The 25074-nt window shown below is 41.2% G+C and overlaps 1 protein-coding gene across 3 annotated transcripts in view; it reads left to right on the forward strand.

The window, feature by feature from the left end:
• The window catches only part of BCO2 (beta-carotene oxygenase 2), a 107144-nt gene that overhangs the window by 10829 nt on the left and 71241 nt on the right, over positions 1–25074 (forward strand). Inside the window, exon 1 of one of the 3 annotated variants that reach the window (XM_034665756.1) lies at positions 15723–16327. The exons of the other annotated variants lie outside the window; for them this stretch is intronic. The gene's annotated coding sequence lies outside the window, so the exon portion shown is untranslated. Of the gene's footprint in view, positions 1–15722; positions 16328–25074 lie in introns of those variants that run through there. 3 annotated transcript variants of the gene reach the window in all.

The raw sequence follows: 25074 nt of genomic DNA on the forward strand, positions 1-25074 counted from the left end.
GGTCTCCATGTGTTTCCGGGTTCCTTTATTTCTCTAAATAAGTTTTATCATTTTTGTCTGAGTAGCTTTTATTACCTAAATTAGATTATTCCCACTATGTTCTTTCTTACTGTTATAAATGGGATTTTTCAAAATTATGTTTTCTTACTCATATAACTCATTTATTGAAATGAAGTTAGTATTTTTGCATATGTATGTAATGTTTTGCAGTTTCACAGAACTTGTGATCTCTAATAGATCTTTACTTTTAAAAACCATTGCTATAAAAATTTAAAACAAAGCAAAACAGAACAAAAAAGAAAACAAAGAAGGGGCGCCTGGGTGGCTCAGTTGGTTAAGCATCTGCCTCCGGCTCAGGTCATGATCTCTGGGGCCTGGGTTGGAGTTCTGCCTCAGGCTCCCTGCTCAGCTGGAGGTCTGCTTCTCCCACTGCCTGCCTCTCCCCCTGCTTGTGCTCTCTCTCTGTCTGACAAAGAAATGGATAAAATCTTACCAAAGCAAAAACAAACATATGCAAATACCTGTCACCCATCTTCCACAATTATCAAAATTTTGCTCATCTTTTTTCTTCTGTTTTTCTACTTCTGTACATTCACATCTTCTTCAATTCCACTTAAAATGCCCATCCATTTTCTATAATTTTTTTCTGTCTCCAGCAAAAAATTATTCAGGTGTGTTTGAAGCTTCTGAATCTCTGGAATACTTTTTCCTTTCTCTTATTTTATTGTTTCCTTTTGTTTCGTTTTGTTTTCTAGTAGTCTCCTTGCTGCCTTTTTTTCTCTGTTCTCAACTCTGAACAGAGTGATACCTATTTAGATTTAGATTTTTTTTAGTGCTTGTTACCAGGCAGAGTGCGTGGGGATTTCCTGTGGTTCTGATTTCTGTCCAATGGCATGATGGTTGAACTCTCCCTTAAAATGTGTAATCTGGAGGGCAGACTGGTAAACTCATGTCCGGGCCTCATTCCCAATCCGTAGCAGTTGTGCCTTTGTATGCTTCTGCCCTGAGACGACGTTCCATCTCTGTCTTACTGCTGTGGCCTGGTTGTCTGTGTTCTCAGCTAATCAAAGACATGAGCACTTGTGACTTTTTAAAAATATGCTGTCCTAGTAAGATTTTCCCTGCTTCCTCCCCTAACTTCAGATCACACCAGGGCTATACTCAAGGACTAGTTTCCCCAAACTTTCTGCCCGGTTGTTTGTTGTTGTTGTTCTTGTTTGAGATTCGTGTGACTTAAAGGCAAAGAAAACAAAAAATAGTTACAGGTATGATTTTTTTCTTTTTGGGCTGGAGGAGGAGCGACTTTTAGGGGAGGGAGACTGGACCAGAAGCAAGAACACTGCTCCTTCTAGTGGGAAGAAAGGGATTTTGTTGCTAAAGGATGTCAGGATTAGTTTATCCAAATCTTTCCTGGCCTATGTCAGTATTTTACCAGTACCAGGTTGTTGTTGTTTTTTTAATACCAAATCTTTTTTTTTTTTTTTTTAAAGAGGGGAAGTGTGAATGGGGTAGAGAGGCAGAGAGAGAGGGAGAGAGAGAATCTTAAGCAGGCTCCACGCCCAGCTCAGAGCGTAATGGGGCTCAGTCTCACAACCCTGTGATCGTGACCTGAGCCGAAATCAAGAGTTGGACGCTTGTCTGACTGAGCCTCTCAGGTGCCCCTAATACCATATACATAAAAGGAAATCAGGATGCTGTGAATAAAGAAGTGGTACTTTCTATTAGCCATCAGTTGTCCTGCTTCAGGTCTGAATATTCTTCCCCTAAAGCAGATGGATGTGACTGCTGGCTGATGCTGAGTTAATGGTGCCTCCTGAACCATGACTCACCTGTGTTGGTGGCCCCGCCAGGCTTGTGGCCAGGGCACCTTCTCCCCACCCACAAACTATGACTATCACTGGCTCCTCTCCCTCAAGGCTGTTATAACACAATTAGGGCTTTTTTTTTTTTTTTTAAAGATTTTATTTATTTATGTGACAGAGAGACAGCCAGCGAGAGAGGGAACACAGCAGGGGAATGGGAGAGGAAGAAGCAGGCTCCCAGCAGAGGAGTCTGATGTGGGACTCGATCCCGGAACGCCGGGATCACGCCCTGAGCCCAAGGCAGACGCTTAACGACTGTGCTACCCAGGCGCCCCAAGGGGTTTATTTATCATTGGAATATTTCTTCCTATGACTTAGCGGCCTAGGGAATTCGAGAATTTTTTTTTTTTTAGCTTCTTTGTTTTAAGTAGTAAGTTAAGAAAATCAAAATATTCCTCTGGCCAGATCAGGGTCTGACAACTATAGATTATCGCCCCCTCAGTGTACATTTTTTTTTTTTTTTTTTAAGATTTTATTTATTTATTTGACAGAGATAGAGACAGCCAGCGAGAGGGAACACAAGCAGGGGGAGTGGGAGAGGAAGAAGCAGGCTCACAGCGGAGGAGCCTGACGTGGGGCTCGATCCCAGACCGCCGGGATCACGCCCTGAGCCGAAGGCAGACGCTTAACCGCTGTGCCACCCAGGCGCCCCTTCAGTGTACATTTTAACCCAAACATACTCAACATGGCACCTAAAGACAGGCAGTATGATCTCTATTTTTTTCTAGGCTAAAATGAGCCTGACAGTACTCTGGAAAATTTTCATTGACTGACCCATATTTTTGTTTTTTTCTCATCCCCACCCCCAAGATAAAAGAAATGCAAACAAAAATTTTCAAAAATCTCCTTTAGAGACATTGCCCAGTTTTTTATTAGGTGTAGAACCTGAGTTTCTAAGTTGGTGAACACATGGTACAGAGATATTAAGATTTAGTTTTTGGGTTTCCTTTCTCTCTGTTCACTTCAGTTCATTTTTACATTTTGATCACTTAAAATGCTTTAGAACCTCATTTCTCATACTTTATCTCTCTTAAAATGTTATCTAAAACATTAACTTTCATGACATTAATCTACCTTTTTAAAAAAAATGATTTATTTATTTTTATTTGAAAGAGAAAGAATGAGGGGGGCAGAGAGAGAGGAAAGGAAGAGAATCCCAAGATTCGATCCCACCACCCCAAGATCAACTCTGAAACCAAGTTGGATGCTCAAACCACTGAGCCACCCAAGTGCCCCAACATTTATCTTGCTTTTATACCTGTGATCTTCACTTGCTTCCCAGTGTCTGCTTTCATGCTTCCATTGCGCCTATGTGGGTACATTTGTCTGTTGTAGCTTAATGGCACCAATGCTTATTCATAATTGTAATTCTTTGTTCATGTAGTACCTTACACTTTGCAAAGAGATTTCACATACATCCTTATTACTCATTTACTCATACATTTAAAAATATTTAAATGTTTACTACGTACCAGGCACTGTGCTGGGCCCTCGAGATATAAAGATGAAAAAGACACAGTTCCTGATCTCCAGGAGCTTATAAGCTCAGTGAGGAGGCACATAAGACAATAGCAGGATACGATACTCAAAAGTAAACTTCCTATAATGGTTTGATTTTTATTGATTTTTTTATTATTTGATTTTTAAAAGATTTTATTTATTTATTTGATAGAGACCGTGTGAAAGAGAGCATGAGCAGAGGTGGGGAGGGGGCGGGGGCAGGGGCAGAGGGAGAGGGAGGAGCAAACTCCCCTCTGAGCAGGGAGTCCAACAGGGCACTCCATCCCAGAACCCTGGGATCATGACCTGAGCTGAAGGCAGACGCTGAACCGACTAAGCCACCCAGGTGCCCCTGGTTTGGTTTTTAAATAGATTTTTTTTTTTTTAACTTGGAAGTGAATTACATTGCCCAGTAGACCCTGGAATTTTACCAGTTTTATTGTGTCTGTGGGTGGAGACACGTATGTGAATGGATACAAACTGAATAAATTGACATTTTGGTTTATAAATTAGTGTGTGAAGAGCATAGCCAGAACTTAATCTGTACTGGATAACTGGGCAAATGTTAAGGATCTGATCTTTGAACTTGAAGCCCATTCCACAACCCCTGCTAATCCCACCAAGGCTCAGACAAACAGGAGCCCAGTCCCCTCAGTCAACTGTCCCCTCTTCACTTTTGAACTGTGGTCAATAATGCCAGAGAAGGAAAGGATTCCTGTAAAAGGTGAAACTTTTTTCTGCTTTGCTGGCATTCATGTTGTAACTTACACATAAGGAATTAAGCTTTTCCCCTGTTGCTTTGTAAACTTGGCATCGTTCAAAGTGGAAATGGATTCTGATGGCGTAAGTTGTTTCCTGGGTGATAAACATCTTAAATAGAGAAGTGAGTCAGCAGAGCCCATGAAATTTAAGAACCAAGATGGGTCACAGGGGCAGTGGAGCTGCTTAATCCAAGTAAAACTTTCTCTTCAGGTCATTTCCTGTGAAACTGAGTGGAAATCCCCACACCCCTTGCTCAACTTAGCACCTTCAAGTCAAGGCAGTAGTCCTCTGGCATTCACATCGCCGCTTTGAGTTGGAGAATCACAGTACTTACCCATTTTAGTTTGAATTTTTCCTCTATATACTTTAAGAAAGTGTGAAATGTTAGGACTATTGTAATATCCAATGACAAGGGAAGATGATTACGAAAAGGACTCAGAGGGGCACCTGGGTGGCTCAGTTGGTTAAGCGTCTGCCTTTGGCTCAAGTCATGATCCCAGGACCCTGGGCAAGCCCCACATTGGACTCCCTGCTCAGCGGGAAGCCTGCTTCTGCCACTCCGCCTGCTTGTGCTCTCTCTCTGTCAAATAAATAAATAAAATCCTAAAAAAAAAAAAAAAAAGAAAAGAAAAGAAAAAGGACTCAGAGCCATGCAACAACTAAACGATGTTTTAATTCTACTTTGGGGTATTTTGGAATGAAGCAGTCTTGTGCTCTCAAGAAAGCGAGGGGGCAGGGAGATAGCGTGTCAGTAGGACTAGTTACTCATCTGATTACCTGTCTCAGGCTTTCAAAGTTATTTTCTAAAAATTACCCCATTTCTTTTCCTCCTTTCAGGGGAAAAGTAAACTTTAATTTCAAACCTGAATTTTTTTACTGAGAACATGGAGAAGTTATTTCTCCAGTTCTCAGCCAGTTAATTGTGAGTGCGGCTGGATGCCTGGTAAGGCAAGACTTTAAGATCATGCTGCTGCCTTTTTTTTTTTTTTTTTTTTAAGATTATTTATTTATTTATTTGACAGAGCTAGACAGCCAGCGAGAGAGGGAACACAAGCAGGGGGAGTGAGAGAGGAAGAAGCAGGCTCCCAGCAGAGGAGCCTGATGTGGGGCTCGATCCCATAACACCGGGATCACGCCCTGAGCCAAAGGCAGACGCCTAATGACTGCGCTACCCAGGCGCCCCAGATCATGCTGCTTCTTGACTTGTAAGTGGAGGCTGTGTATCACCACAGAAATTAACCAAAGAAACCACTGGATTGGCCTTTTGTGACTACAGAATTGTGACTTTTTTCTCTGTTGTCCTAGGAAAAGACTGTTACTGTATTCCCTGCCTCCCACCCCCCTTCCCAATTTCATAATGTGCATGGTTCTGAGGAGCAGGTAGGAAATCTATCCGAGGAACTCAGGAACCTCTTCTTTAAAAGTCCAACCTCTCTCTCTCCAACATTCGCCATTAGGGAGTCTAGCAGGAGGGAAACTGGATGGCGCTGTCCAAGACTTCTGGCAGGTGAGGCTGGGAGTTCCAGTTCTCTGCTGTAGAGTAACCATGATGGCTGGAGAGGGGATTGGTGAACTGGCCCCTGTGCTTGTAAAAGGAGCCGGAGAAGGGCTCACGTCTCAGTTTGTGAGGTACCTAGTGCTGGAACCTGGCCTCACTCTGTTTTCTTTCTTTCTTAATTTTTTTTAAGAGATTTTATTTATTTTTTTGAGAGAGAGAGATAGCATGAGCAAGAGAGCACAAGCAGGGGGAGCAGCAGAGGGAGACGGAGAAGCAGACTCCCTGCTGAGCAGGGAGCCCGATTAGGGATTTGATCCCAGGACCCTGGGATCATGACCTGAGCCAAAGGCAGCCACTTAACCGACTGCACCACCCAGGCTCCCCCTTTTTTAAGATTTTATTTATTTATTTATTTATTTATTTATTTATTTATTTATGAGAAAGAGCACACGCTCCAGAGCAGCAGGAGAAGCAGGGGTGGGGAGAGGGAGGGGAAAGAATCTCAAGCAGATTCGGTGCTCAGGGCAGAGTCTGATGGGGGTGTTGGATCCCAGACTCCGAGATCATGACCCTGAGATCATGCACCAGCCGAAACCGAGAGTCATATGCTCAACTGACTGAGCCACCCAGGCGTGCCCTGCATTCGCTTTTACCGGGGCAGACTTACCTCCTGGCAAGTAGGTGCATCAAAGGAGCTGTCCTCTTCAGAGCCACTGACTGAACTTCACAGCGAGGCACTTGCTCATCCTTTCTCGAGGAACCCTCTCGTTTAGACTGTAGCAGCAGATCGAAAGTCCCTCAGACTTTCCTCCAGGCATCTGTGACACTAGGTCCCATAGTGACCCTTCCAGGAACAACGAATGTGGTGGTGACGCAGGCATCCTTCAGCTACAAACGTCAAGGGGGCTGGAGTCTCTCTTTCTCTCTGGGTGCTGTACTCACACAGGGTTCCAGGAAGCTTATGGGAAGCAGAGAGTCTCGAGGAGACTGAACTGGACTTGTCCTTGGGGGGCTGAGCGTTCCATTTTGGGGGAGTGCATTGTTCACACCTCCAACCCTTGAATACTGCAGTTACACTGAGTCATGATTTACACACGGAAGGGCAAATACACATTTAGAATCAGAGGCTTATTTCTCCCTGTTAAAAATAAGGGAAGGGACACTGCCCACCCTCCCTTTTCTTAGAGCATTTACTTTAGAAAACTTGTGAAGTCTTTCTTTGTCTCGTTTTAAAAGTGAAGTAAACCTTTGGCCAGCTTTATGACCCAGGTATGTCTTTCTGAAGGACCTGGGGCCCCCTTGGGAATAGTGCCCCTATCTCCCAGTGTCTTTGTGCCAGTAGGAGCCTAGCTTCAGCCACCAGTTGCAAAACTACTTCCTGTCATAAAAACGGAATTTTATTTTTTTCTTCGTATAAAACCAATTAACTAACACAGATGGTCACCCCAATTACCAGGTGAATTTCGGATGAACTACGTGTAATACATGGTGCCATCACATCCTCTTACTTGAGGACTACGTACTGTTTCTCTGGAGAATGTGTATGTGATGGGTTGTACCTGCTCGGCTATGTAAGGGGATGGAATTTCTTTCCATGTTTGCAATCTCTTAGTGGCTTGCTTGGGACGTGCATCGCATTCTGGTTTGATGCTTACTCAGTATAAGATTGTTTTCTTTCTCTTCCTTTGTGGAGAGATTTTCTGGATTGGGGGATTTTGTTCTTAATTATATTTTTCCCAGCACATACTAATGCCACAACTCAAGAGAACAACAGATGTGAAAAAAGAAAAGTTTGTATTGGATTGACTCCCTCAGGAGACCTGGCTTCTAATTTATTCCCTGAGAGTTTACAAGAGAGCTGCCTTATCTTTTTCCCTTTGTCTCTTCCTCTTTCCCTGAATTTCTCCCACTTTCTTATATTGCCTGTCTCCCTTGCATGCTCTTAAAAGATAACTTTCAAAATAAGGTAAAGTCAAAACTTTTATACAGATATCAAGATAATCACCCATTAGAGATTTTATTTTACTCATCAGCGAGGGAATCAGGGAGAGATTACAGCTTGTTCAAAAGAGAATCCAAAGAACAGGCCATTTTTAGATCAAGAATATTGAAGTAAATGTGCAACCGGTGGCAAAATTGGTTTTTCCAGAAGAGAGAAGGGAAATCCATTTCTTTTCCGCTGGACAGCACAGAACTGGAGTGTCTATAGATAAGAGTTGTGTGTTGCTATCAGTTAGGTACAAGTTATTACAGAAAGGTAAAATAGCTCCCTTGGAATTGGAATCAGATAACTGAAGGAATCTCTTTAAGACAGTGCAGTTTGAAGGACGCCTGGGTGGCTCAATAGGTTAAGCCTCTGCCTTTGGCTCAGGTCATGATCCCAGGGTCCTAAGATCGAGTGCCACATAGGGCTCCCTGCTCAGTTGGGAGCCTGCTTCTCCCTCTGCCTGCTGCTTCCCCAACTTGTGCTCTCTCTCTCTCTGTCAAATAAATAAATAAAATCTTAAAAAAAAAAACAAAAACAAGAACAAGACAGTGCAGTTTGATATGGAAGCAATCTAAGTGTCCATCAATGGATGAGTGGATAAAGAAAAAGTGGTATGTATATACAATTACTCAGCCATAAAAAGGAATTATATCTTGCCCTTTGCAACAACATGGAGGGACCTCATGGGCATTACACTAAGTAAAATAAGTCAGAGAAAGGCAGATACCTTATGATCTCACTTTTATGTGGAATCTGAAAACAAAACAAAACAAAACCCAAGCTGATAGGTACAGAGAACAAATTGGTGGTTGGCATAGGGGCAGGAGGTGTGTGTGTTGGGGGGGTGTGAAATGAGTGAAGAGAGTCAAAAGATACACACTTCCAGTTATAAAATAAATAAGTCCTGGGGATGTAATGTACAGCATGGCCGCTATCGTTATTAATTCTGTTTTGCATATATGAAAGTTGCTCAGAGAGTAGATCTTAAAAGTTCTCATCTTAAGCAAAAAAATTCTGCAACTATGTGTGGTGACAGGTGTTAATCAGATGTATTGTGGCGATCGTTTCGCAATATATTATTTATCAAATCATTATGATGTACACTGGGAAATGATAGAATGTTATATATCAGTAGAAAAGACAATGCAGTTTTTCACTGAACATAGATTTTTCCCTCCAGCCTTATTCTTCTTACTGAAAACAAAACAAAGCACACGTGATGACACTTTTGAGAAGTTGACAGTATGTAGTAATTGTTTCCCCTTTTTCCTTACCAAAACAAGTCTCTTACCTTAAGTCTGATTAAAAATCACCAATTCCAGGAAGAGTTCACTGTTTAGCCTTGGCTGACTGGCTCCCCTGTTATTACCGTTATCATTAATAAGCATTTTTCGTGTTTAATGTAGTGTTGCTATGTCTGACACTTACTGTCAGAACAAATAATTTTAACGCTGAAAGTTATAACTTGAATGAGTAGCTGCAATTATGGCATAATATGATATAATATAACATATAATATAATAATATATAATATAACATTACAGGATTATGAGAAAATTAGGATAACTAGTAAAAGTAAAAAAAAATTAAGCAATTGCTTTTCATCAATTGCAAGATGTCAAAAAACCTCCCTGATTTAAAAACCCAAATAAACCAGTTTTAAAAGCTGAATTTATGGAATTGATGGATGATTTTGGTATAGTATAGACCCCGTATACAGTGTCTTTTTTATTTGCTTTTAATTTTTCAAATATATATATATGTATATATATAATTTTTAAGTTATTTTCTCTCTCTCTCTTTTTTTTTTAAAGATTTTATTTATTTATTTGACAGAGATAGAGACAGCCAGCGAGAGAAGGAACACAAGCAGGGGGAGTGGGAGAGGAAGAAGCAGGCTCACAGCAGAGGAGCCTGATGTGGGGCTCGATCCCATAACGCCGGGATCACACCCTGAGCCGAAGGCAGACGCTTAACCGCTGTGCCACCCAGGCGCCCCCTCTCTCTTTTAAAAGATGTTTTTTATTTATTTGAGAAAGAGAGAGAGAGAACACAAGCAGGGGGAGGGGCAGGAGAGGGAGAAGCAGGCTCCCCGCTGAGCAGGGAGCCTGATGTGGGACTCATCTCAGGACCCTGGGATCATGACTTGAGCTGAAGGCAGACACTTAACTGACTACGCCCCCCCAGGCGCCCCCCATTGTTCTTTCTCTTACAGACAGAAAGTTTCTTAAAAGCAGTTATTATGTCGGGTTCATCTTTGTATGCCAGGCACCTAGTACAATGCCTGCCACGTTGTTGGTGCTTAAGAATATCTGCCTAATGACTAACTCTCTGATTCTAAATTTCTTGAGGGCGGGGATTGTGCCTGCCTTCTGTCTCTCTGGTGTGTGTTGTGGATATTGGCTTGCATGCCTCTACTAAGGGCTCAGTTAGTTTCTTTATCTTGAACTTCATTTTTCTCTTCTCCTTGGAGCTTAGGGGTGTTTAGTAAGTAGTGTCGTGGTTTATGGGGAAACCTTACAGCATCATGGAAAGAGCACTGGATCGAACAAGGGGCAAGGAAGTCTGGCACTACCGGGGAATAAAGTGTGATCTCGGGGCAAAATATTTCACTTCATGGGGCGCCTGGGTGGCACAGCGGTTGGGCGTCTGCCTTTGGCTCAGGGTGTGATCCCGGCGTTATGGGATCGAGCCCCACATCAGGCTCCTCCACTATGGGCCTGCTTCTTCCTCTCCCACTCCCCCTGTGTGTTCCCTCTCTCGCTGGCTATCTCTATCTCTGTCAAATAAATAAATGAAATCTTTAAAAAAAAAAAATTTCACTTCATGATCTCCCATCTTTTATTTCCTCTGCACCTCAGTTTACTCTTCTGTGCAATGGGGATAATAGCCTCTACCTTTTTTTTTTTTTAACTTGTGGCATTGTGGTTATAAACAGGGTCTATTCTGTATGTTGAATTCTATAGAAACAATTAAAGGATCTGGAAAAATACGGGCTTCAATTTAATTTTCAGTCTTATAATTTTTTAAGTGAGAAGTAATCGTGTTGGTTGTATATGTTATTACGAATACATATACAGTGGGCTTATCTTCCAGTGGCTTTAGGGATTGAAGACACACTTCCTTTGTGGTCATTATTTCAAATGCGACATTTCAGTAATCAGTATCAGGCCTGTCTGGAGGCCTTTTTGAAGCTGTCTGTCTGTGATTTTGCACGTGGAAAACTCCATTGTAAATGTAGATGGACAAGTTTTTGTAAAGAAAGCAAATCATCAGTGAACTATCCCCTTCAGGTACTCAGTTTGCTTGAGAGGTTAAGTTTAGCTAAGCCAGGTGTCTGTGAGCACAGTGACGTCAGACCGAAACCCGAGGGCCCTCCTGGATTCCTCCTGACTCTTACCCTCCACTGGCAATTCCTGCCAGCTCTTCTTCAAAACACACGTGAATCTGAGAGTTCTGTCCCCCTCCACTGCCCTGTTTTCAGCCACTATCATTATCCCTCACCTGGACTAGTGCATTGCCTCCCAGCTATCTACCTGCTTCCACCTTTACCCATGAACTCCGTGCTCCTTTCAGGGGCCAGAATGATCTTTTAGAGTCATAAATCAGGCCACATCATCCCCCTGCTGAAAACCCTCCATTAGCGCTTAGATACAATCCACACTTCTTACCCCAGTCCACATAGCCTCTGACCAAGACCCAGTCACCCCTCCCACCCCATCCATGGCCACTCTCCCTTCTGCCAACTCTCCTCTGGCCACAAGAGCCTTTTTCTCTGCCTCACACAGTCCAAGCTCACTCCAGCCTCTGGACCTTTGTACCAGCTCTTTTCTTTGCCTGCAAGATACTTCCTTCCTCATAATCTTGGCATAGGAACCTCTGTGTTGGCCTTCAGTTCTTATTTTGACTGCTACCTCTTCGTAGAAGCACTTAATTGTCCACATAGCATTTTCCACTATCTGATAGTTTGATCTTTTTAAAAAAATGTGTCTAGTCTCATTCCCCGCTCTGCTAGAATGTTAGCTCCTCGGGAACAGGGATCTGTTTCTCTTATTTGCTGAATCATAGTGCCTTATAAAAGTATTTGTCAGGGGGCGCCTGGGTGGCACAGCGGTTGAGTGTCTGCCTTCACTCAGGGCGTGATCCCGGTGTTGTGGGATCGAGCCCCACATCAGGCTCTTCCACTGTGAGCCTGCTTCTTCCTCTCCCACTCCTCCTGCTTGTGTTCCCTCTCTCACTGGCTGTCTCTCTCTCTGTCGAATAAATAAATAAAATTTAAAAAAAAAGTATTTGTCGGATGCATGAAAGGCACTCAAATGATTCTTGTTAGGTTGGTTTGTCTTCCTCTATCTGTGGGTAAAACTCACATATGAGCTGCAGGAATATAACACATGGCTTCCAACCTTGATGAGCTGGCTGGAAAGCACTGAGGTGAAGAGGTGAGGTAGCAGACCAAAGACTGACAGTCAGACCACGAAGATGCCAAGGGACCAGGAAACTAGGCTCTTATCTTTGTGAAACCACTGACTGACCAAGCTTGTGACCTGGGCAGGCGGGCCAGGCTTAATCTCTACTTAGAGGAGTAGGGAGACTCTGCCTTATCGTGTAGTAGTTCAGGTTGTTATTGCTTCCTTAAGCAATTTGTGAGCACCTGCCGTACTGCTTTTGGAACCTCTTCATTAGGAACTCAGTTCATGGATATGTGTGGTCAAATGAAATAATGTCTGGCACATAATAGGCTTTCAATAGGGAGGGATTCCATTACCGCTGACCTGGGTATAACTATTCCTATGAGGGTGCAGGAGAGAAGGGGTGTAGCCTTTCTGGATACTGGAAGGTGAGCATATGAGGGGTCAACAGGTGGGAAAGGAATGCTGACCAGCCAGGGCCACTCTGTTAGATTTCTACATCAGGCACCAACTACACAGCTCTCCTCAGTGGCCCGGGGTCCAGCAGGTGCTGGTGGCCTCTCTTCTACAGCAAGTATTTAACCACACAAAATGCTGAGACTACCAGCCACTGCTACGTGATGGGCAAAATCAAAAGTTACAGGTGTTGCCCTCTGCTCCTCAACTCAGAGCTAGACTATTGACCGGGGTCTGCAAGCCCTCAGAGAACTTACGTGTTTTATCAACTGACTTGCTCCACTTGCAAGAAAGTATTAAGTCCCAGAATCTATATTTTTCCTTTTTCATTTACTCCTTTATATTCATATATGGAGCACGTGCTACGTTCTAAGTTTTGCACTAGGTGCTTGGCATGTATCAGTGAATAATAAAGACACAGATCCCTGCTTTTGTGGAGTCACCGTACTGTGGAGGAATCTCATAATAAACAATAGCATAGTGTCAAGGTTAATTATATAGTATATTAAAAGGTGATGGGCCTGTAGATGAAAAGAAATACAGCATAAGGGGGATCAGTAGTGCCTGGAGGTGAGATAGGTAGGTTATGGTATTAAATAGAGTAGCTAGGGTAAGCTTCATTGGAAAAGAGAGATTTCACCAAAGCCTTAAAGGAGGTAGGAAATTAGTCACTGGACGTTTATAAGGAAAGAGTTCCAAGCAAAGAAAGCAAGTAGATTCTAAGGTGGAAGTATGCTTGCTTGACAAGCAGAATGGCCAGATGAATATAGAGGAGAGAAAGAAGGAAGAGACGAAATCAGAGACATAAGTGGAGAACCAGGTGACATAGGGCCTTGTAAGCCATTACAAGGACGTTGGCTTTCATTTTGATGGGATGGGAAGCCTGGGCAGAATTTTGAGCATAGATGTCTCATGATTTGACTTAAGTTTTCAGAAGGACCACTTAAGGGGCGCCTGGGTGGCACAGCGGTTAAGCGTCTGCCTTCGGCTCAGGGCGTGATCCCGGCGTTATGGGATCGAGCCCCCACGTCAGGCTCCTCTGCTATGAGCCTGCTTCTTCCTCTCCCACTCCCCCTGCTTGTNCCCCCTCGCCGGGTTTCTCTTTCTTTTTCAAAAAAAAAAAAAAAAATTTTAAAAAAAAAAAAAAAAAAAAAAAAAAAAGAAGGACCACTTAAGCTGTTATATCGAGAATAGATTATGGGGAAGCCAAGGGCAAGGACCCCAGAGACCAGGTATTACATTGGTTGTTGCAGTGACCCAGCTCAGAGATGATGTGTGTCAGATCAGGGTGCTAACAGTGGAGGTGCTAAGAAGGGATTGGATTTTCAGTATATTTTAAGAAGTTAACCTGATTTTTTTGATGGATTAGATGTGGGGTTGAGAGAAAAAGAGGTGTCAAGGGATACTTAAAGGTTTTTGGCTTGAACAACTAGAAGGACAGAGTTGCCATCAACTAAGGTGGGGATTAGCAGGCTTTTGGGGAGAATTCAACAGTAAGAAGATCTGAACTACGGATACATGCAAAAACTTGGTTGAATCACAAAGGCATTTTGGTGAATGGAAAAAGCCAATTCATTTGTATGGTGTCTGATTCCATTTGTGAGATATTTTGGAGAAAATAAAACTATATGGAAGATGAACAAGTCAGTGTCTTCCAGGTGATATGGATTGAGGGGTAGGTTTGCCTACAGAGGGGCAGGATGAGGGAATGTCATTGTGATGAGCTGTTTTACATTTTAACTATAAAATGTAAACCATTTCTGTAAAAACTGTAAAGAGTTTCATCAATCTGTATTTGTGAAAATTCATAAACTGCACACCAAAGCAAAGTTAATTGTACAGTACGTCAATTTAAAAACTAACAAATATTAAAATACTTAAAAATATTATGTAGGGGTTTCAGAAAATTAATATTATTTATTTGTATATTTTTGTGGAATTTTTTTGGCTTTTAAAAATTACTATTTGATTTTGTCTCTTACTCTACATAAATATTCACTTTGCACTTGATTTTTGTTCATAATGTTGTATTTTTTATTTTATTTTATTTTTTTAAGATTTTATTTTTTTGTCGGAGAGAGAGAGCACAAGCAGGGGGAGTGGCAGGCAGAGGGAGAAGCAGACTTCTGCTGAGCAAGGAGCCCGATGTGGGGCTCAATCCCAGAACCCTGGGATCATGACCTGAGCCAAAGGCAGACGGTTAACCGACTGACCCACCCAGGCATCCCTGTTCTATTTTTTTTTTTAAAGAGGCTGTTCAATTGAATAGGCCTCAGTCCCCCACAAAATCAGAATCTACCCCTGTGGTGCTGGAACAGACATCAGACTGGACGACCCTATAGAGTAAGAGGTTCATTTTTGGCCTATATTTCTCTTTTGCTAAGGACTGCACCCTAATCAGTCAGTGGTTATATGCAGGTTCACTGTCAACTCTGTGACTGCGGAAAGTGGATTTAAAGGTCATTCTTAGACATGAGGACCCTGTAGGCATAGCTCTGAGGGGACAAGAGCAATGAGAACATTGGCAGGAAGGCAGGGGTTAGTGGGGACAGAACAGCAGAAAAGCCTGAGGGCACCATACAAGATCTGTTTCTAGGAGGATTCTTCCTTGGCCATGCCACAAAAGGTGCCTCTCAAGGGCTTCAACCACACATCATGGTCTGGAGGACGTTTAGGGCTAGGGGGGCAAATATGAATGGAGGAAACTGATAGAGATTGTTTCCATTTTAGACAAGTGAAAGGTACGATGTCTGATAGGTATCCAAGTAGAAATGGTGAGTAGAGAGCTGAATATATGAGTCTGTAGTTCAGGAGAGAGGTCTGGGCTTTAAACATAAATTTGGAAGTTAACATTTATATGATACTGATTTATGACCCAGACCTTCCTCTGACCAGGAAGCACTGTCCTGTGATGATTCCCCCTTTCCTTTCTGGTTTGTCCTGTTTCCTTTGGCCTTCACTTTCCACCACCATCAACAATTCAACCAAGTAAAGGAAGAGGACCCAGAAGAGAGACAGTTGGTTTGGACAAGTAGGCTACCCTCCTACAACCAGTCCCCACTCTCCCTCCCCAACCTGGAAAGGAAGCCCATGGCAGTGGAGGAGGTAAGGAAGGGAGGGGAACGAATGAGACCTTTCTTGTTGAGTAGGTCATAGAAACCTGACTTCCCACCAGGCTGGGTTTTAGGGAGGGGTACAAGTTGACACCCCCACCACCCAACATGCACACAGATAGCTTAATGAGATATGAAATAGAGGGGATCTATGCCTCCTCTTATTCTGGGTAGAGCCCTAGGAGTCAGAAAGATAGTAAAAAAGAAATGGTTTTATGGTATATCTAGTAGATATGACCTGAACAACCTCTCAAAGTTTTCTGAGCCCAGGGGGGTCCAGAAAAACCAGAATATTTTCAATGCACCCAGGAGAATCACCAAAGTAGCCTGGATTCATTAGAATGCTTTTATATGGAAGTAGCAACAAATCCAATTCAAACTGATTTAAATAATATGTAGATTTTATTGGTTCAGTAATAAAGCTTAGAGGTAGGAGTGATTTGATTAGGCACTGGGTTCCTTGCTATTCTCTTATGGGTGTTGGCTTTGTCCTTAGGCTGGCTTCCTGCCTAACAGCAAAATGTGTGTATCAGCTTCAGGCCTCACATCTGCCTGTTCAGAAAGGGAACTTCTCTTTTCCCAATCATGAAAAAATAGTCCTGGGCTTCCGTTTGGACCAACCTCAGTCATGTGCTTACCCCTGAAAAGAACCATTGTGACTACGGAATTGCCATCAAGGCAAGAAGGATGAGATTATACCAGAGTCAATCAGGATCCACCAGTGGAACTTGTTGGGAGAGGTAGGGGTTTATGTCAATCCCACTGCAGTCACCTGTCTGCTATATAATGGAAAGGGATCCTGGGGATCCTGGAGTGGCAACCAATAAAGTCAACCTTATAGTTGGTTGGAGAAAGCCATACTCTTAAAAGGGTTTTGTGGACAGGAGTGAGGGACTGCTCAGTAGCAACTTTGTGGACCGAGAGGGAATGATGGGCATCTTGGCAGATGTCAGAATCTGTCACTAATGATCAAGGGCTAGATTCCATACCCATCCCCTTGCTGCCACCTTGGTATTATTTACCCTATGGAACTTAGATACAACTATGGAGAAAGAGGGGCATCCAGCAATTACTGAAATTAAGTTCCCACTGCCTCAGCACAGTGAGAACTTGGGAAAAGAAATTAAAATATAGAAAATAAGGTTGCGTTTCTTACCCAGCAGAGTTTACAGACTAAGACTCATACCTGCTACATCAGTTAGCACTCTGACCTTCAGCGATAACTTCCAGCAAATCCAGGTTCACATGCTAGGAAGAAAGAGCTCTTCCTCACATTTGTCTATTAAAATTCTTGTCTTTCAAAGTTTAGCTTAAATCGCATTTTTTTCTGTGAAGGCTTCTACCAACCAGCCAACCAGAAGTCCTCCTTTCCCTCTGTGTTTTCTTTCTGTCCTTCATGTTGCAGGGCATCTTTGGAAGGCCCAAGGCTCTGCCTGATGTGTGCCTCTGGTCTTAAAAGGCACTGTATTCAGAATATGGTATCTGAGAACTTTCTGGAAATGTCTCCACCTGTTGTTTTTGTTTTTGCCCAGTGTCTTAACAAAAAATGAGTTAATGATTCTAAAAAATATCTTGAAGACGATCTTGGAGTCTAAGAGCCGGAAAGAGAAAGTGCTTCCTATATAGGTCAATTGAGGGGCTCTTTTGGGATGGGCGGAGTCTCCTGGCACCCTGCCCCAAATTTGATCATTTCCTCTACCTTTGACTGCTTTTACTTTCTAGTTTCCTGAACTGAGCTCTGTGGTGTATGCTTAATTTAGGTCTTAGACAAAAGACAGGGTCCACTCAAGGGAGGGCCCATCCATGAGCAAACACATTACCAGTAGAGGGGAAAAAAAAGTCAAAGACTGAATTTTGAGCATGCCTTCAGATGTGAATAGAGATTTTGTTTTGCGATATGGATTTTGTGGGTCCAGAGACAATCATAAGTAGATTTACCAAAATTGCAAACTGTGAGTTGCTATTTGCTGTTGACCAGGTTAAATTGGATTTCTTTTGTGCAACAAAATCAGGGGTTTAAAATTGGAAAACAAACAAGCAAAATAAAGCAGGCTTTTATGACCTGATGTTTTCTTATTCAATTGTAAAGCCCATGTGTTGGGAAAAGATAGGAGAAAAAGCAACATTTGTCTAAGAGCCAGAAAGAATGGTAGGAAAAGCAGCAATGTTTTTATTCCTTGAGAGTGAGTGATAAAGTTTCCACACTGCAGGGGGGAAAATGACCTAAAGCAGGCTGGGATAAGTGGGGAAAAAGGCCCTGTTTCTCTCTGACAGATGTGTGTGTGCCCACGTGTGAGCTCAGGTGGAAGTGGGTAGAGGGTACATGGAAAAGTCTGTGCCTGGGTCACATTTCTTCATCCCACTTCTGTTTTCAGTGATAATTGCAACAGACAATTCCAGGTTCAAATACCACTGAGAGCTTATATCTCATTTAATCTGTACAAATGCTCAATGAGGTGGACATTTCTTTTCATTTCCAGTTTATATGGAAACTGAGCCTCAGAAAGATGTGTCCAAAGCATACATTTCTTGTGTACTTTGGTTATGGGAAAAGTCTAGGGTTATGGGACAAGACCCAAAATAAGGTTACACATCTCCAAAACCCATTCTCATTTCATCACTTCATATTACCTTTCTAAATATCCACCTTATATTATCAGGAGTCAAAATATAAGCAAGACCAAAGGAGTTTGAACAAAAGGGCACCATTTAGTCCTTCAGTTCCTTAAACCTGACAAGGCCAGGCACAACTGGTCAGGGATAGTAAAACAAAGCTGTTCTCAGATTCATTACTACATACTTTCTTAATCATTATTTTTAAATTTTGTTATAACAAGGTTTAAGCATGTTGATTTTATTGAAAGAAGGTTTACACGTAAGATAATAAATGCACAATCAGATTTATTTTTCCAAGACTCAGGTCCATGGCAAAGACTGACTTCAGATTCTACCCAATTAAAAATGTGATCGAACAATATAATTAAGGGGGCGCTGGGTGGCTTAGTCGGTTAAGCGACCGACTCTTGATTTTGGCTCAGGTCATGATCTCAGGGTCAAGAGATCGAGAGATGGAGCTCCCCCTCCCCCATCAGGCTCTGTGCTACTTGCGGAGCCTGCTTAGGATTCTCTGTCTCCTGTGCCCTCTGCCCCTTCCCCCTAAAAAAAAAAAAAAAAGAAAAAAGAAAAAAGAAAAAATAACAATATAATTAAGAGGAAAAGGACATAAAAGATCTGTTTAATATTATTTCAGTTTTGTGTTTTTTTAAAAAAGTACTTTCGCTGTCTATTGAGATCTGGTTAAGATGGACTCCCATTCATACAGTACATCCCCTGATTCTGATGTAAAGTTTGATGCTTCATTAGTTGCGTATAACACCCAGTGCACCATGCAATACGTGCCCTCCTTACTACCCACCATTGAGGAAAATCCAGTGTTCCTCTTGATGTAGTTTTGGAATATAGGTGAGGTTTAGTGGGGTGAGGTCCAGAGCCGACAACCAAGAAAGAATTCTTGTGATGTCTTTGGTGCCAAATGGTGGTTTTATTAAAGCACGGGAACAGGACCCGCGGGCAGAAAGAGCTGCTGCCCCGGGCTTGTGAGAGGTGGCTGATTATATAGTCGGGAGTTGGAGGAGGTAAACAAAAGGGAGGTTTTCAAAAGAACTTTCATATGCTAAAGAGGACCTACAAGATACTGGAGGCCTTGCCGTTGTCAAGGTTAAGGTTGTTTTTCCCTCTAGTAAAGCATTAAGACAGTTGGGAGCTTCCTGGAAGAATGTCGTGTCATGCTTATCCCACCCAAGAGTGTGTGTGTGTGTGTGTGTGTGTGTGTGTGTGTGCGCGCGCGCGCGCGCACCCGTCTGTCTGTCTGTCTGTGTGTGTAGAGGTTGCAGGGTGTCAGCTTGTGCTTTGTCCTCAGCTAGCCTTCTACTCCCTCATCACTCCCAAAGTTTCTTCAGATTCCTGAAAGAACCTGAAAGGACCACAGGATCCCCCTTTGGTTCTAAGCTCCTGCTTCCTCCAGCGGTGCTTATCTTGATATCCAAAGCATGTCAGTCCTCTGTTCACACTGATTCAGATTGAAATTCAGCTGTTCCCCGAATTTCCACAAAGAAGTGGCTGCACAAAGTGTTCTGTATGTAGCAGACTCTATTTCAGGTATATGGAGATGAATCATTTACATTAGAATGATGCAAGTAGTGTTAAATTGTGTCTGTAATTCATCAATCCTAAAATGTGCGACTTTTCACATTTCAATATCTCTGAAATAAGAATGTGCCTTACAACTGAAGGCATGTCATAGTTTAATTGGCAGGGTCTTTTCTTTCCTAGTGGTACATAAAATAATGGTGCATTTTACAATCAGTGGCATCTTAGATTCAACAGAAAAGGAAATTCTGCTTCTCTGTTTTTAAAAAGCCCTCTGGTGATTTCTACTATTTGAGCTCTACCTTCTTTCCATGGTGTTTTGATCCAGTCTAGTGCCTTGTATCACATTTCTTCAGCCCACTTCTGATTTCGGCAATAATTGCAACAGACATTTCCATGCAGCTCATACTAACAGTTTTGCCCTGAGTGTGCTGAGGGTCTTTCCACTTTCTGCTGCAGATAAATCTGCCCAGCCAAGCGCATCCCCAGGGGCAACCTTCCACTAGTGCATGCAGGAGCTGGTGGGAAATGCCTCTGCGTCCCTTCCTCCATGGAATAATTTGGGGAGGCTTCTGTAAGCTGCTCAGGAGGTTCTGGACAAATCAGGCCCACAGGGACAACACACCTTACACTAGCTTTTGCACCTCCCCTTTCTCACTCATACTCCCTGGGACCACCTCTCAAATAAATGACCTGCACAGGAGTCCTTGTTTTGGGGTCTGTTTCTTGTTTTGTTTTGTTTTTTTGGTGGGGGAGGTGGGACTCAAGCTAGGGGTCTCCTGTACTCTCCCTCCCAGGCTCCCTCTTTTCTTTTGCATAGCCATTCAGCTCTTTCCAATCCTTGTGTCCAGACTCAGCAAACACTCTACTTTTGCATGTCTGACTTTGAAAGGATCATTGTAAAAGTTTTCCAGATTCTGTCCAGGGCAAGGGGAAGGGTTTTTTTGTTTTGTTTTGTTTTGGTTTTTTCAGCTTGCATTCCTATAGAAAGAAAAACTGTAAGGATCTATGCTACAATGTCAATAATTATCTGAAGATGGAAGGATGGGTGGCTTAAATTTTTTTCTTTTTGTTCCTTAATATTTTCTAAAATTTCTGTAATAAATAGGTCTTAATTTTATAGTAAAGAAAAAAACAATATTAAATTAATATAAAAATTGGATTAAACTGACTTTTTTCCCTTAAAAATTACTTTGTTGAGGTTATAATTTACATACCATAAATTCACCCATTTTAAGTATACAATTCAATGGTTTTTAGTTTTAGATTTAGCACGTTGGATAGGGACCAAGGGCAGGCCACCCCAAAATGTGCCACTTTGGCATGCAGATTATTTTAAGTTGAAAACAATCAAGGCCCAAAAGACTCAGGAAGAAACTCTGACTTTCCTCCAATTGTGTAAAAAGAATTTAGATAGAGGACCTGCTCCAGGAAGGGACCTATCTCCATGGATAACTACAGTATAATATGAACTAGGGGTGGTACACAGAGGGGAATTTAGCAGTCTGTTAAAATTCCTCCTTATGTCCCATTGTTTCTGAATGGCCCAGCAAACATTTGTTTACCAAATATTTACTTTTTTCATCTTCCTGTGCATTGCTTTCCTTCTCTTTGAAATCCCAGACCTCTACACCTTTCTCCTTAGTTCCAGATGACAGATATATCTCATTTTTTCGGACTACCTTTGGTATGTTATTTCTGTGTGGATTCCTCATACATATGCAGTGAAATTTGATTTTCTCCTGTTAATCTATGTCAGTTTACTTATTTATTTATTTTTAAAGATTTTATTTATTTATTTGTCAGAGAGAGAGAGAGAAAGCACAAGCAGGGGGAAGCGGCAGGCAGAGGGAGAAGCAGGCTCCTTGCTGAGAAGGACCCTGGGATCATGACCAGGGCCAAAGGCAGGACACTTAACTGACTGAGTCACCCAGGCATCACACTGTCTCATGTCAGTTTAATTCTTAGACTGGCTAGAAGAAACTTGAAGGACAGAGTAAAATTTTTTCCTCCCCAACATGTGCAACTATCACCATATCCAGTTTTAGAACATTTTCTTCTCTCTAATAAGATCCTTCATATCTCTTGACAGTTAATCGCCATTTCCACCCTTAACATTTCCACCATTTCCACCCTAAGGCAAACATGAATTTACTTTTCTGTCACTATGGATTTGCCTTTTCTGGACATTTCATGTAAATAGAATCATAGAGTCTTTTGTGTTTGGCTTCTTTTATTTAGCATAGTGTTTTTAAAGTTCATTCATGTTGTAGCATGTATCTGTATTTTACTTTTTTTATTAGTGTTGGTATTCCATTATGGATATACTGCATTTTGTTTATTCCTTCACCAGTTGAAGGACATCTGGGCTTTCCCCACTTTTGACTATTATGAATAATGGTGTCATGAACGTTAATGTACATATATTTGTGTGAACATGTTCTGTTTCGCTAGAGTAGATATGTAGGAAAGGAATTTCTGGGTCAATAAAAAATCTATATTTAACTTATAAAGAAACTGCAAAACTGTTTTTCGAAGTGGTTCTACTACTTCATATTCCCACGAGCAGTGTATGAAAATTCCTCTTTCTTCACATCCTTGCTGACACTTGACACTTTCTGACCGTAGCCATCCTAGTGGACAGGAAGTGGTTTCTCATTGTGGTTTTAATGTGCATTTCCCTGATGACTAATGATATTAAGCATCTTTTCATGTGCTTATGAGCCTTTGTACATCTTTGGAGATATATCTGTTCAAATATTTTGCCCATTTAAAAATTGGATTTTCTTCTCATTAAGTTGTAAGAGTTCTTTGTATATTCTGAATATAAATTTTTGCCATATGTGTGATTTACAATTTTTTTCCCATTCTGTGGCTCATCTTTTCATTTCTTAATAATGTCTTGTGACTGCAAGTTTTTAATTTTTATTTTAAATTTTGAAATAATTTAAGATTCACAGGAAGTTGCAAAGATAGTGCAGAGCAGTCTCATAATCCTTCACCCAGTTTCACTCCCAAATTTTGAATTTTGATTAAGTCCAATTTACTATTTTATTTATTTATTTATTTATTTATTTATTTTTTAAAGATTTTATTTATTTATTCGACAGAGATAGAGACAGCCAGCGAGAGAGGGAACACAAGCAGGAGGAGTGGGAGAGGAAGAAGCAGGCTCACAGCGGAGGAGCCTGATGTGGGGCTCGATCCCATAACACCGGGATCACGCCCTGAGCTGAAGGCAGACGCCCAACCGCTGTGCCACCCAGACGCCCCTACTATTTTTTTTTTTAATGGATCATGCTTCTTGGATTGTGTCTAAAAAATCTTGCATAACCCAAATTCTTGACATCAACTCAAGGTTTAAAGCTTTAGCTTTCTTTCTTTTCTTTTTCTTTCTTTCTTTCTCTTTCTTTCTCTCTTTTCTTTTCTTTTCTTTTTTCTTTTCTTTTCTTTTCTTTTCTTTTCTTTTCTTTTCTTTTCTTTTCTTTTCTCTTCTCTTCTCTTCTCTTCTCTTTTCTTTTCTTTTCTTTTCTTTTCTTCTTTCTTCCCTGGGGGTGCCTGGGTGGCTCAGTTGGTTAAGGGTCTGCCTTTGGCTCAGGTCATGATCCCAGGGTTTTGAGATAGAGTCCCGCTTCAGGCTCCCTGCTCAGCATGGAGTCTGCTTCTCCCTCTCCCTCTGCCCCTCCCCATGCTTGTGCTCTCTCTCTCAAATAAATAAATAATATCTTAAAAAAAAAAAGTAATCTCTGTGCCCAAAATGGGACTTGAACTCATGACTCTGAGATCAAGAGTTTCATGGTCTATTGACTGAGCCAGCCAGGCACCCCGGCTTTAGCTCTTACACTGATGTCTGTGATCCATTTTGAATTAATTTTTGTATATAGTGTGAGGTAAGGGTCTACATTCATCATTTTGCATGTGGATATCCAGTTGTCCCAGCACCATTTGTTGAAGACTCTTTTTCTATCAACTGCCTTTGTAAAAAATCAATTGGTCATAAATATAAGGGTTTATTTCTGAATTCTCAAATCTGTTCTATTCATCTATGTTTATCCTTATGTTAGTATCAAACATTCAGATAACTGTAGCTTATATTAAATTTTAAGATTAGGAAATGAAAGCTCTCCAACTTTGTTCTTTTCCCGAATTTTTTGGCTATTCTGTGTCTTTCGAATTTCCATATTCATTTTAGATATAGCTTGTCAATTTCTTCAAAAAACCCTGCTGGAATTTTGATGGACATTGAGTTGAATCTATAGATCAATATCAGGGGAGCTGCCATCTTAACAATATTGAGTGTTCTAATCATTGAACATGGAATGTTTCTCCATTTATTTTAATCATATTTAATATCCCTCAGCATTGTTTTGAAATTTTCAGTGTATAAAGCTTGTACTTCTTTTGCTTAATTTATTCATAAGTATTTTATTCTTCTTAATACTGAATGGAATTGTTTTCTTATTTTTATTTTCAGATTGTTCATTTTCATATGTAGAAATACAGTTTATTTTCATATGTTAATCTTGTATTCTGCAGCCTTGCTCAACTTGTTCATTAATTTTAAAAGGGGTTTGTGTGCATATGTGTCTATTCCTTAGGATCTTACATATACAGAATCATGTTGTGTGCAAATAGTTTTACTTCTTCCTTTTCTTTCTTTTTATTATGATTGTACAGGCTAGAACCTCCAGTATGATGTTGAATAGAAGTTGCAAGAGCTGACATTCTTGCATTATTTTTTCACCATTAAGTGTGATGTTAGCACTAATTCAAAAAGAGATATGCCCCCCGATGTTTGTTGTAGTATTCTTTACAATATCCAAAACATGGAAGCGATCGAAGTGTCCAGTGATACATGAAGAGATAAAGATGTAGTATATATACACAATGGAATATTACTGAGCCATAAAAAGAATGAAATCTTGTCATTTGCAACATGGATGGATCTAGAGGTTATAATGCTAAATGAAATAAGTCAGTCAAAGACAAATACCATATGATTTCACTCATATGTGGAATTTAAGAAACAAAACAAACTAACACAGAAAAAAAGAGACAAAAAATCCAGACTCTTAAATACAGAGAACAAAGTGGTAGTTACCAAAGGGAGGTGGGTGGGGGGATGGGTGAAATAGATGATGGGGATAAGAATACGCTTGTTGTGAAGAGTACTGAGTAATATATGGAATTGTTGAATCACTATATGGTACACCTGAAACTAATATAACACTATGTTAATTATGTAGGAATTTAAAAAATAAATTAAAAAAGAGTATGATGTCAGCTGTAGGTTTTTCATAGATGTCCTTTTTAAATTTTTATTTATTTATTTATTTTT

This window comes from Ailuropoda melanoleuca, chromosome 8, assembly GCF_002007445.2.
Source record: "Ailuropoda melanoleuca isolate Jingjing chromosome 8, ASM200744v2, whole genome shotgun sequence".
Classification (NCBI taxonomy): domain Eukaryota; kingdom Metazoa; phylum Chordata; class Mammalia; order Carnivora; family Ursidae; genus Ailuropoda; species Ailuropoda melanoleuca.